The following is a 6365-nucleotide window of genomic DNA, read 5'->3' as shown; positions in this document are numbered from 1 at the left end:
AACTATTTATATTTGTTTTTATATTATTTGGGCATGGGGCAACCCCTGTGGCAAACAGGGGCTTTCCCTAGTTTTGAGCTCAGGAGTGATCCTTATCCAGACTTAGGGGAGATATGCAGCGTTAGGGGACAAATTAGGGTTGGTTGCATTCAAGACAATTACCTTTTCTCTTCTACTATCTCTATGGCTTAATTTACATTTTAGGAGTAAAATATTTTTGGTTATGAATAAGTAGTTGATTGAGAACAGAGGTAAAAATACCTACGACAATGTATCAATAATCTTTTTGCCAGATTGTAGTATACCTAAACTGACAAGAATAAGAAAAGTCTGTTGAAGAACTTATGCAATGTGGATTTATGTCTATTAATCCTGATGGTGTGTAAAGACTCCTTCACTTAATTTGTAATAAAAATTTTGGCTCCAGAGAGAATGAAACCAGAACTAAAATGATAGTACCAAGCATGCAGTTGACCACAATAAAACAAAAAATATCTTGAATGACTTTAAAACTCTTCAAATATAGGGTCATAAAGAGATTACAGCAGATCGGGCGCTTGTCTTGTGCAAGACTCACCTGAGTTTGGTTCTTGCATCATGCAGAGTCCACAAAGAACCGGCAGAGCACAAAGTCAGGAGTAAGCCCTAAGCACAGGTAGGTGTGACCTCCAGCCCCCCTAAAAAGAGCACAAATAAAATAAGACATTCAAATATAGATAATATTTTGAGAAACTGTTACAGCCAGGAGAGCATGTTTGCTCATAGGTGATGAAATAACGTATTCTTTATTTGTAAAAACTAAAATGCCTTATGTAATAGGAGCAGATTTCCTTTTGCTGCTTTTAAAATATTTAAAATGTCAGAATAGTTCATGGAAAATTTTATGGGGATGAAATTCAGAGAATTCTGTTATTCTCTAATACTGTTTCCAAAATAGTTCTGAAATTAGTAATGACCAATTCCAGCAGGAACGGAGATGTAACAGCAGCTTGGTTTCAAGCCTGATGGCAGTCCAGAGTTTGCACCTCAGGAGATGCAGTAAAGAGTATCTCTAATATGGCACAACTGTTAGTTCGTGTGAAATACGACTGTGAAGGAAGCATGAGTTGGGAATTGTTTTGTCACTAGAAGAGCACACAGGAAGGGAAGGTATGTATTTTCAAGTTGAATATTTTGCAAAGGAAGATTTCTGTCACTGTCACCGGTCACTCCGTTGCTCATCGATTTGCTCGAGCGGGCACCAGGAACATCTCCACCTTGAGACTTGTCGTTACTGTTTTTGGCATATTGAATACACCACGGGTAGCTTGCCAGGCTCTGCCGCCCTGCCGGTGAGATACTCTCGGGAGCTTGCCGGGCTCCAAGGAAAAATTGCATTGTAGTCTGTACAGTTGGCATTGGAACAAATGATGGAAAGTAATGTTGGATATTTAGCAAAAGCTAAAGTTGGTGGTAGAGAAAATATCACTTTTCATCAATGTTTGATCTACTGGGAGGGCCTAGTAGTAAAAAATATCAAAGTTAAATGATGTGGTTTGCAATATTATCAAAATCATTAACTTCATTAGAAGTCATGTTCCTGAAATTTGTTTGTTTTCAAATCTTTGCAAAAACATGGAATCTAATTACAAAAGTCTATTATGTTAAATATAGGCTTTTGTAATTAGAGACAAGGTGCTCACCAGAGGACAAAGTTTACAGAAAATAGTAAAATTGAAATATAAGATATTTCTGACTGAGCAACCATTTAATTTTGTTAATTTTTCATAATTACTTATGGATTTCAAAACTATTATTCACTGTTTCTACAAAAAACAATGATTTGAATATTGCTTCAAGGAAAAAGCTGTAACACATTTATGTTAAAAGATAAAACTCCGTGTTACAGTAAAAGTTAACATATGGAAGAACAGGTGGTAAACAGTTGTTTCAAAATGTTTACAACTATGGATGATTTTATAATTAAAAATCACCTTCCCAAAGATTCACTGTAAGAATTATAGCTGATCATCTGAAATGCCTGACGTCATAGTTTCAGAAATATACAAGTCAAATTTTGATTCTTAGAACATAAGCTGATTCATAAACCATGTCCAACTAAAATTTAAAAAGTATTCGTATGCTATTTAAAATACAAAATTTTGCCAAATTATCAAGTGACATAGATTTAAAACTTAGTTTCCAAAAAATCATGAATTGAATTTGGGCTTGAGATTAGAACAGAGTTTTGACAATTTATGAAATAGGTGTAAACAAATTTCTGTATTACATATTTATGAAAGAAGCTTTCCTACCATTGATTACAAAATCAAAACACTGATCAAATATGAAACAGGTTGAAGATGTTCTATGTTAAGGAGCATCAAATAATATCAAGTTATATCTAATAATATCTTATTTCTTTACAAAAATGAAAAGACAGACATCTCGGTATGCAAACTTGCATTTCTCTTTAATAAATGGTAGAATTATATTATGCATATGCTAAATTATTAAAATAAAAATACCTTTCTATGGCTAATTCTCACTAAATGTTTGATTTAAGTACCTTAATGAGGGTTTCATCAGGAGAAAAGTAATCATGAGTGGGAAGAGTCTGAGAAACCCAAGTCTAATTCAGGTGCTATAAACAAGCACAAGAAGACATTTCAGAACATGTCTTACTTCATGGACACAATCAGAACTTCAGAAGATATTTCAAGGCCAGATCCTCAGAAAATTTGATCTCTGGGAATAAATGGCGAGCAGGCAAGGGAAGGTTAAAAAGGGATAAGATAATTCACAAGAGGTTCCTTTGGACCCTGCTGCGGAGCGAGCATGATGGAAGAGCCCAAGGAAGCGCCCTTGGACTCCAAGCAGCCCACTGAACTAATTCTGCCACGGGATCGGAGACCCCACGGCGGGCTGAGACAGTGGAAACCGGGCATCCCCCAATTCTTTTAACCTCTCTCTCTCAACCCCTTCCTCCCGAGCACAGCGCAGGGTCCACGGCTTTCTGAGTGCAAAATGGAGACGCCGAGCCTCTCTCTAGGTTTCTCCGTCTTATGAGCACCATAAAAGGTAAAAAGTTTGTAGTGATGTTATTTCTGGTTGTACTTTCCCTAGACTTTATACAGAAACCCAAAACCGCATGGCCGCGGCAGCAGCCGCACGACCTGATGTTATCTAAGCATCAGCAATATGTAATGGTTCCTTTTTAATGGGTCGGACTTTTGTGGGAGATCCTAACAAGAATAGTAAGTCTTTTGCTGAAATATTGAAGGCAATCAAAGTGGTAGCCATCTCTCTAGACTGAAATAAGCTATATCCCCCCGCTGGCTGAGAAGAAATATTCTTCTTTCTCGGGAAGAAACGCGGCGTGGCATCAACCATAGTGTGATGTCCATTAAGCAAACAGACCTGGTGCTCGTGGGAATGGGATATAAGGGGAAAAATTATGTACATGGAACAGTGGGACGCTGGTGGAATCTTGAGCCGGAGCCGATACCAGCGCAAGACCTTTGGTTCCAGAAACTGCTTGCAGACACTCTACTAGACTATCAACTAAGCCAGAGCCCCACGCCTGCTGATGACGGGAAACAACCATCCTTTTCGGTTTTTTTCCCTTTGTCAGACAGCATGGCGATTACTAAACAGGCGTGAACTCGGTGGCGCGGGGCAAGGGGGAAAAAGAAAAGTTATGTAACAAACAGCGGGACTTAATATCTCTATATTCTTAGCAATGGAGAACTATCAAATGCCTCCTTGGCAATAGGACTGTCTTTTTCTTTTTTGGGGGAAACCCCAACAATGGTAATGAGTTGTGTGTTGAAACATGGAATGTAATCGAGATAAAGCGTAAACGAAGTGAAACTTATCACTTACAAGGGTGGGGACTGGGGAGGTGGTAGGGGGCGGCAGGTATACTGGGGGGGTTGGTGATGGAAGATGGGCACTGGTGAAGGGAAGGTGTGTTTGAGTATTGTATAACTGACATAATCCTGAGAACTATGTAACCCTCCACATGGTGATTCAATAAAATTAAAAAAAAAGATAATTCACAAGAAAATGACCACATCACAACATTCACTGTCATTCCTTTGCTCATAGATATTTTCTAGTGGGCACCAGTAACATCTCAATTGTGAGACTTGTTGTTACTGCTTTTGGCATATCCAATACACCCGCCACGGGTAGCTTGCCAGGCTCTCCAAGAGGGGTGGAGGAAGCAAACCTGGGTAGGTCAAGTGCAGGAAAAATGCCCTACCCGCTGTGCTATTGCTCATTATGTCTTTCTAATATTCAAATGAAGAAACCAAAGCTTTCTATATAAAAACTTCAGAATAGGGCTGGAGCGATAGCACAGCGGGCTGACCCGGGTTCGATTCCCAGCATCCCATATGATCCCCTGAGCATCACGAGGAGTAATTCCTGAGTGCATGAGCCAGGAGTAACCCCTGTGCAATGCTGGGTGTGATCCAAAAAGCAAAAAAAAAAAAATAACTAAAACTTTAGAATAGTATCTATAAGCATAAATAGGAGGTAATAACGTAAATATTATGAACTAACTTAAATTCCACAAAATCTATATTAAGCCACTGAAACGTAATACCAAATACCACCAGGGTATCAAGTGAGTATTATCAGGCTTGTTTTTGTGGACTTCCCACTAGGAGTAAGAAACATGCTTCCTTTGTTCAATATGTGCTTTTATTCCATTTGAAATGTATTTTAATTTTTAAATATTTTTTGACATGATGGCTTATAAAATTTATTAGTAGTGTTTCATACATATGACATTTCAAAACCACATCCTCTACCAGGGTTTTTCCACAATGATCCCAGTCCTGTTACCCACACCTCATGATAAGTTTCTTACTAAAGACCATTTCTCAATTTATCTTGCCTTTGGGCTTTTGCCATTCCTCTACTATGTTTTTTTATATCCCACACATAAGATATTATTCTATGTCTGTCTTTCTCCTTCCAACATCACTCAGCATGATACTCTCCTGATCCATTCACGTAGCAGCAAATTGAATGATTGCTTTACTTAAAGCCCAGTAGTATTACATTACATATGCATATATATGTATATATATGTATAATAGTTTTTTTTTTAATCCAGTCATCTGTTCTTAGACACATAAGTTGTTTCCAGAATTTGGCAACTATGAATTGGGATGTACTGAACACAGTAGTGCAAATATCTTTTCTAAAATAGACATTTTGGGGATGTTGAGAGACAGATGTCAAAAAGTAGAATTTCTGCATCATAGAGAAGTTCAATTCCTAGTTTCGTGATAAGTATCCAAACCATTTCCCCAGAAGACTGAATCAGTCTGCCTTTTCTATATATATTTAAATTTCTAAATATTTTGCTGATACGGAGCATGTGCAATTGGACATCATGGATTCACTTGGCTAGGACTTACCCAGACTAGGTAACTCCTGCACTTGTGCTCAATATTTGCCTGCCTAGCTCAGAGCTTGCACACCTTGCAGTGCAGTAGCCTGGCTTGCCTGAGAAGTGAACACCCAATCAGAATCAAGTAGCAAGACGCTTACATCTGAGCCAGGGCAGACTAGAATGTTCACTGGGGACCGGGACAGCTCCGAGGTGCTCTTTCAGTCCAGAGAAATGCCTCTCCCTGATCTTGAATTGCCACGAGATCCTAAGCCCCCTTTATCTTCTACTTCATCATTAACAACTTGGGAAAGAAAGTTAGAATACCACTAAGATACTTTGAAAACTGCTTTCAGAATGTTGCCAAGTGTTTTAGAAAGTATGGTTGTTATCATTATTATTTCACATCAGTTCTTAAAGTCTAATTACAAATATAAAAAAATGCACTTCAGAATTAAAATGATATGTAATCAATGATTCAACTGCTTTTAAGATGAGGAAAAGTGACCTGTGTTTTGAATCCTGAAAGTCTTATGCATAAAGGCCATTAAAGATATTAAAGAACAATGTGCCATAAGTTATAAAGATGGTATCAAAGGCAGCCTTTACATAAGTTTTGGAGAATGGCAATAAAGCTTTAGATAATAATCAGGGTAGAATTATTTTATATTAGTTTGAATTTTTATAATTTATGTTTCATTATGACTATAATTATAGTTATAACTGTCATGTTATAACTCATCGGTTATATTGAGTTTACTCAGGTGGCCACCAGTAACATCTCCATTGTGAGACTTGTTACTGTTTTTGGCATATTGAATATGCCACGGGTAGCTTGCCAGGCTCTCTGAGAGGGGGGGAGGAATCGAACCCAGGTCAGCCTCATGCAAGGCAAACGCCCTACCGCTGTGCTATCGCTCCAGCGATGTGCTATCACTCATTATAGTACAGGAGTTACAATAGTGTTAATGCTTATGCT

This window comes from Sorex araneus, chromosome 2 (genome assembly GCF_027595985.1).
Source record: "Sorex araneus isolate mSorAra2 chromosome 2, mSorAra2.pri, whole genome shotgun sequence".
Lineage (NCBI taxonomy): Eukaryota > Metazoa > Chordata > Mammalia > Eulipotyphla > Soricidae > Sorex > Sorex araneus.
This window is presented reverse-complemented; position numbering follows the sequence as displayed.